The sequence below is a fragment of the Ziziphus jujuba genome, chromosome 9 (assembly GCF_031755915.1).
Source record: "Ziziphus jujuba cultivar Dongzao chromosome 9, ASM3175591v1".
Classification (NCBI taxonomy): Eukaryota; Viridiplantae; Streptophyta; class Magnoliopsida; order Rosales; family Rhamnaceae; genus Ziziphus; species Ziziphus jujuba.
Window position 1 is genome coordinate 11,701,983 of NC_083387.1, and position 8,682 is coordinate 11,710,664.

Genomic DNA, 8,682 nt, shown 5'->3' on the forward strand with positions numbered 1-8,682 from the left:
CAAAAAAAAAAAAGTCATGGAAATTATTAATTGGATGAAATTGATTATGTATTAATTTTCAATCTTAAAAATCTAATTTAATAAAATAATTATTTAAATATACGGTTTATAAAATCAAATAATGGCTTTTCTTTTGGAAATACAAAAAGAGAGTAAAGGCTGAAAAGGAGGAAGCCAAGTTGGGTGGACGGTAACTGGGTGAGTGATTTTGATATCATTGACTATGTCATTACGGGGACGTCCCGGCAGGAGACAGCTGTCAAAGAATAAAATTCTTAGGACGTGGCGATTGCCAGAGAGGATTGTACTATGTGGGAAGTGATAGAGTACGAACGAAAACGTACCTATCACACCTGTTGGAAAGGGTCATATTAGGACCGCCAAAATGGCGTCAAACCTAAAAAGAGAACAATGAGACAACTGCCAGAAACTGCTTGTTGACCGCTAGAAGATGTCAACCCCAACATTCGGGGGGTCATAGTTCCAGCTTGCAAAAATGTTCTAACATGGACGGTAGGTGTGGACATGGGCTTGATCATCCAATGGGCCATTTCCACGCTATCTCGTCAATTTTCTTAGGAGTGTTGCTATTTACGCCCCCAAAATTGCTTATCCAAGCTGCAATTTTTTTTTCGACTTTTTTCATTTATAATTTTGTCCCCTATGTAAAATTACTTAAAAGGACCAATACTAAAACAATTGCTTGATACACTCCTAAACCAACAGTTTCTCTTTCCTAAATTAAAATTAATAATATTTTATTTTATTATTATTATTATTATTTTTTTACCTCTGTTTTACCACTTTTAAATCTTATTCTTCGTTATATTTTCTTCATATTTTTTCGTGGATGTACATTTGACAAGTAAAAAAATTTAAGAGGAAAGAGTAAGTTTTTGTTAGGGTTTCTATGTAATGTTTTTTTTTTTTTAATAAATATATAACAGAAAACAAGCCATGGCAATGTCTATAGATTTATCTAGTTTCTCTTCTTTAAGGGGTTTTTTATTTTTTTTATTTTTAAATTCAAACTAAGTCCAGAGTAAACATTAGAGAATCACTACCTGTTTCGAGTACAAAGTTTGGAATGGAAAAAGTTTACTGCGTGCTCTTTGAGTTCCCCCTTGGCTTCAAACAATTTCTTTTGAACAGTACAAAAAGAGGCTTTTGGTTTTTTAATGGGAGTATATGTAATTAGGGATATTTTAGGTATTAAATGAAGCGTATGAACTTATCTTAAAATAAAAATCTTTTTAAAATCGTGTAAATAGAATTGCAGTGGGAAAAGCAATTTAAGGACGTGTAAATAGCAGCATCATTTTGTGAGATAACGTTAAGAAACATGTCCAAGATTTTGATTCTGACAGTTTAGGGGCTATTGACAATGGACAAGGGTTCCAATGTTTTTCGTCAACATAGAAACAGCAATTTTGGTCAATGGGATTGAAAAGTTGGTCTTACAGTTTTCTTTTGTTATAATTGAAATATAGGAATCAAAATAGGATTTGAATTTGTTATCTTTTTTTATTTTTAACAAGGTATGATATTAGGAAATAAATATTTATATATTTGTGATGTGACTTTCACAAAATTTGGTTATCCAGCACCATTAATTATAATTTGAAGTGCAAATTGAGTATAACATCTTATTTATTTATTTTTTGCTGAAAGTATAACATCTTATTTCCGTTGGATTTTTATTTTTATTTTTTTATTATATATATGAAGATAAATAAATGTGAGAAAATTACTAATATGTGCGCCAAACTGATTTTAAGTTCAATCACCAGGCCACAAAAATTTTAGTTACAAAAAAAAAAAAAATTACTTTATAATGTAAAAATAAATTTATAAGTTAAGGATTCAATCATTCTAAAAAAAATTTAGTGAGAAAATCACTATCTGTAAAAGTTATGAGTTTGAATTTTTACTTGTAATATAAAAAGTTAAAAATTTAAATTGTATTAGATGTCCCTTTTATGATCATAAGAAGCCAGTAGAATGTGTAGAAGAAGATTTGTAAAAGTGCTTTATTGGATCTTCAAAAAATCATTAATCTTCTTTTTCTCTTTCTTTGTCGTTCCTTTCTACAAGTGCGTGTTGTATATTTCAAACCATGCATCAGGCCTAGAAATACACCACCTCCCTCGGTGCACTATCTTGAAATTATACGTGTCAACTAAGTGTTCTACAATACTTTGAATTTTCCTTAGTTGCTATGTAGAGTAGGAATCCATTATGAAAACAGAGGTGTTTTCGCTAATTTATTCGTCCTTTTTCTCCTTATTTTTTCACTTTTTTTTTTTTTCCATATTTATTCCTCTGAACTTCGTTTAAAAAAAAAAAGAAAAAGAAAAAGAAAAAAGAAAAAAAATGTTAAAGTGAGATTCTTCTCTATGCTGTTGGAAGGATGCCTTTTCCACTTTCACGACCCTCATCCACCCCCTGTTATAAAATGCTGGTTTCCTTATTTGCGTACACTGAAACAATTTTGGAAAGTTGGATACATCAATTGTTAAAAACTTAAAAAGAAGGGTTGTAAGTGTAGTCTACCCTAAACTTTTATTAAAAAAATGCCCACATATCAATCTAAACCCTAGACTAGTTTAAAGTCCACTACTTAACTCGTCCCGATACATATAAATTCCTGACTGTCACTAAATAGTTTAACACATTCTAATTTATTATATAACCTATTGAAAAAGTGTTGGAAGATAGAGAGAGAGAGAGAGAGAGAGAGAGAGAGAGAGAGAGAGAGAGAGAGAGGAAAGGAGATGTAAAGTAAATTTTTGGTAGAAAGACATAAGAAGTGGGATATGCACCATGTTAATTTATAAGTGATATAGCAAGAACGACGAGTTATTATTTTATTCGACAATTAGCTTGTTTCCCTTTTTCAATTACATATGTTTTTGCACTTCAATCTCTGAATTTTTTTTAGCACTTTAGTCCTTGAATTGACATATTTTTGACAAGAATGGTCATTAAACTTATTTCCTTCAATTTCATTTTGATCATGAGCAAGTTAAATATGGAAACGGATAAAAATAATAAAGGGCAAATAATAAAGGGCAAACTGGTCTTTTCATCCTTTAAAAAAGTTAACGGGCTAAAATGCTAAATTTTGTGTAGCTTAGGAAGCATTTGCGCAAATAACTCCTTTTTTTTTTTTTTTTGGTGGTTGGCCCTTTTTTCATTGAAAACTTTTCTATTTTCATTTTCAATGGTTGGTCCAACATAACATGATATTTTTTAATTTTGAGTGAATTGATATATAATCTGTTATTTTTTTGTATTAACTGCTTTAGTTTGGTGCCTCAGAGCAAAAAACAAAAAAAAAAAAAAAAACAAAAGAGCAAAAAATGCTTGTAGTAGCAGCGACACTTTAGCTAGATCCTTTGGATTCTGATATTCTGTCCTTTATGTTGCATTGATTAAAAAAATAATCAAACTATTTGTACTCTCTGTAAATGTAGATATGAGTGTGCTACTTTTAATTTGAAGGAAAATAAAAATAAACAAAATCTAACCTCAACCAAATATTCAAATATACATATATATATATATATATATATATATATATATAGGAGGATTTTATGGTCAAGACCGTGTGGGTGGAGTTGCGTGTGGACAAGGAGCAAAGCCGATATTTTTAGAAAAGCCAACATTTTTTTCTGGTGTAGAGTCTGCTTTTTCTCTGAGTAAAAACTCGATGTTTTTTTCCTGTGTAGCATCGATTTTTCTCTGCTCCGTACGCGTTTCCATCCAGACGGTCCTGACTGTAGAATGACTATATATATATATATAAGTATTTTATCCCGGAAGAAAAATTATATTATATTATATATATATATATATAATCTTATTACCTTAAGTTTATTGTAGAAATTGTAAATTATATTTCAATATTCTGCAACGTGTGTTACAGGAAATCCTATTACCTAGGAGAATATTTCTATTATATGTACAAAATTTTAATCTGTTAGAAATATAATTTTTATTTTATATTGGGAATCTAGTGATGTGATAAATATTATGGATTGTTACTTGACCAACTAAGATTTTAGTATTAAATGGTTAAATGTCGTGTCACCTTCAGCATTTGATATGTCAATAGCCTTTCACCTTATCTTGGCAATATGAATCTAGCAAATTATTCCTATATATATAGTTCGACGCAGCTAGGATTTGCAAATAATAAAGGCTTATGACATTTTTCAGAAAAAATAATATATCACAAAAATAGTACCAAATCATTAATTAGCATATATAATCCTGCACTATACAAAATTTTAGCCTTTGAACTATTTAAGATTTCGCACTTCAGTCTTATTTTATTTTATTTTATTTATTTATTTTTCTTTTCAGAGGACGAAAAAACCATGTTTGCCTTACTGTTCCTCTCTATTTCCACATGTGATATGCATAGGATTAAAATCATCAAGAAATTGACAGAAATAAGTTTAAGAACCATTCTCGTCAAAGATATGTTAGTTTAGATATGCATAGGATTAAAATCGTCAAGAAATTGACAGAAATAAGTTTAAGAACCATTCTCGTCAAAGATATGTTAGTTTAAAGAACCAAAGTATTAAAAAACAAAAAAAATTCAGGAATTAAAGTGCCAAAACATGTATAATTCAAAAGGAAAGCACACCATTTATCTTATTTTGTTATCCAAAATATGTATAATTCAAAAGGAAAGCACACCATTTATCTTATTTTGTTATGTGATGCGAATTCGTTCGAGCTCGCACAACCGACAATCCGCTAGAATACTAATCCGATACGGATGAAGACCGGACTGATCACTTGGGCTCAAGTTGAAATGTTTAAGGACAACCTTGTTGCCTTTATCCAGGGAGTAATTCATTCTCAAAAGGGTTTGTCCATACCTGAAGATACAAGACTTGTTTTAAGCATATAAGACATCATACATTGGACATTTTACATCGGACACCTATATATCGGATATCTGTCAGGCAGTCATAAGTTAGCTCGAACATCAGACATAAGTTAGCTCCTGCATCAGACATAAATCAGCTTAGTTGTCAAACTAGTCAACTCGTTACCTAATTTGTATTTGACTTTTTGTTTTGCTTTTATTTATTTATTGGCTAGACAAATCAACTTAGAAAAGTTATTATTTTATTATTTTTCATTGTAAATTAATTAATTTCTTATTCAAAATAAAGGAATTAATTAATACAAATTAATTTAGGAAATTAGTGTAAAATTCGGCCAACTTGTTTCCTTTTCTTTTGGTGGTCGGTTTTACCTAGTTAATTAGGGTTTTATTTTGTAACTTTTTAGCCTATTTAAGGGTTTATTTTATCAATAACATTCAGTACTTTATTCATACAGAAATTTATTTATAAGATTGAATTCTCTTTATTCTCTTTGAACACTTAAAACACTATTAGTGAATGAGTGTTTTAGTTTGACTTGTCAATAGACCTTCCATCATCTATTGTGGCATCTTCATTATATACTAAGGTTTCTAATAATAGATTGGTTAGGGGTCAAGGTGACCATTAGAACTTGAACATAATTAGATCCAAGCTAATATAATACGGGTTTAGGAATAGGTCGTCCTAGGTTCGTATCATTTGGTATCAGAGCCGAATTTTGTTTAGGTTTGATCTATCTTTATTTGCTTTCTTTGTTTTTGTGTTAATCTGCAATTTTAGCATTAGGTTAAGGTTGTTTCTATCATCATACACGTTCTGCATATTTAAAAATAAAAATAAAAATTCATTGCTTGTTGAATTAGGATTTCCTAGTTTTATCGTATTTTTGTTTCCTAGTTTGTTGGTTGTCTTTTATCATTGTTCCTGTTAATTTGGTTTTTGTTGATTTTTCTTTACTCTTTTAGCGTTAAATATTTGCAGTTTATATTCACAAAAGAAAAAAAATAGATATTAAAAAAAAAAAAAACTATACATTTTTATTCTTGTGGTTGGAGGCCACGGGTTTGGTGATTTTTTGCTGTTGGAATTGGAAATTTTGGTGTTGATTTTTGTTACTGCAGTTGTTTTATGCTCTGTGAGTGAAAAAAAAAAAGGAAGAAGAAAAGCCCAATAAAAAAAAAAAATTTCGGTTTGTTGGAGTTTGATTTGTTTGCTGGAAATTATTGGAGCTGTTGTTTTGTTGATTATTTATTCAATAATTGGAGTTGCTGGAGAATTATTTTTATTGCTGGATATTTGAATTTTGGGTGCTTAAATTATTTGGCTTAAAATTAGTTGAAGGATTTGATACAAAATTTGAATTACAAGGATGACAACCAATACTATTCTATATTTTTGTTGATTCTTGTTAGTGTTTGAAATTCTTTTTCCTAAATTTCATTCTTGAATTCTTAATCTCTTACCATCTGGTCCAGTTCTTGCTAATTTCGAAATTTCCTTGTTATTTTGCTTTATTTTGCCTAGAAAGCTGAAAATTAGATTTTGTTAATTCATTCCGTATTATTTGCTTTTTGCTACTGTTTTATTGATAAATTTAATTAAAACATACTTGTGATCTAATTGCTGTTTTGTGGGTGTTTTAATTATAACTTTGAGATAATTCATTAAGTTAAAAAGACAAAAGTGTGTGAGGTTAAAAAATGGAAAAAAATCCAAAAGTAGTGTAAAAACACGAGTATCGATACCTTAATTGAGTGAAACACGTAAAGGAATGATATTTTTCATTATTTATACTAACATGGCAGATTCAAGGGTGAGAAGAGGAAATCCACCTTTGAGAATTAATGAAGAGGAGTTCATAGGATTCTATGGTGGTTCCCGAGTTACGGGGAGTGGTGAGCAAACGGACATAAAGGCTATATTGGAGCAATTACAGAGGATGAATGCTCGATTTGACAACATAGATCAAAGGATGGACATGACAGAAATATCACAAAGAGGGCCGAATATAAGGTTGGATGCTCATGGAGGCCGAGGTGGAGGTCGAGGAGGACGAGGGCGACCAAGAGAGGAATTCGGGGGAAGTAACTTTGGAGATGATTTGTATGAGGGGTTTGATAAAATTTTTGAACCTCAAGAAAGGGCAATCTGAGGGAGACCAACAAAGAATGAAGATGATGATCTAGGGAACATCAAGATAAACATTCCACTTTTAATGGGAAAAAGTGATCCGGAGGCATATTTAGAATGGGAGGAGAAAATGACGATGATTTTTGATTGTCATAATTATTCGGAGGCCAAGAAGGTGAAGTTGGCAGCAATGGAGTTTGGTCATTATGCAATCCAATGGTGGACCAATGAGCAAAACACCCGAAGGAGAGTTGGTGATGACTTGATCACTACATGGCGACAAATGAAAGGAGCCATGAGAAAGCGATTCATACCATCATACTATCATAGGTTGCTGCATTAAAGACTTCAATCTTTATCTCAAAGAAGTAGGTCCGTGTAGGATTATTACAAGGAGATAGAGATGCTTATGATGAGGTTAATCATGAATGAGAATAGAAAAGCAACCATGGCAATATTTTTTGATGGTTTGACTCGTGAGATAGTCAATCAACTAGAATTGCAACAATATGTTGAATTGGAGGATATGTTGCATGTGGTTATTAAACTTGAGCATTAATTCAAGAGGAGAGGTGTAAGCTCACGGTTTGGAGGAGTTTCCAACAGTGGAAGATCAATTTCAAGTGGCTGGAGAAACAATCCTACCTATGAAAGCAAGTTAAATCCGAAAGTGGGAGAAGAAAGCACCAATCGGCCAAAAAGGGAGCCTAAAGCCGAATATGTCCAAGCACATAAAAATGAGGTAAAATCTGATCCTAAACCTTTAAGATCAAGAGAAATTATTTGTTTTAAGTGCCAGAGATGAGAACACATCGCTAGCTAATGCTCGAATAAAAGGATCATGGTGTTGAAGGGTAATGGTGAGCTAGAATCAGAAAGTGAAGAAAGTGGTGATGAAACCGAGCAAGAGGAGGAGGAAGAGCTTGAAGGTGAGGCCGAAACTTTGAATGCTTCCCATGCTGAATTAAGCTTGGTTTCTAGGAGAGTGTTGGTTGCATACAAAGATGAGGATTAGATTCAAAGAGAGAACATCTTCCACATTCGATGTGAGATCCAAGGTAAGATTTATAGCATGATAGTGGGAGTTGTACTAATGTAATTATTAATCTTGTAGTAGATAAATTAGACTGGAAAATAATTAAACATCCAGAACTATATATGTTACAATGGCTTAATGATAATGGTGAGATGAAAGTTAATAAACAAGTCAAAGTAAAATTCAGCATTAATAAATATGTGGATGTGGTTTTGTGTGATGTTGTGCCTATGCATGAGGGACATATTTTACTTGGTGGGCCCTGGCAATTTGATAGAGGTTCTATTCATTATAGTAGAGAGAATAGTATTGTTTTAGATTTAAAGGTAAAAGGATCAAGCTGGAGACATTAACTCCCAAGGAGGTGTACAAAGATCAAATATAAATACAACAAAGGAGGGTGGCCGAACAACTCAAGGAGAGAACTAGCATGACCCCCACGGTAACAACACCCATCCAAGGAGTTTAAGCCGTGCAACACCAACTAGGGAAGTGCGCTAAGACTCAAGTTGAGTGGAAAAATTTAAACAAAGCCGAGAGTGAGAAACTTGGAGAAAAAGCCGAGAGTAATGTAAAATTCAATGAAACCGTGAATGAGAAAGGAAA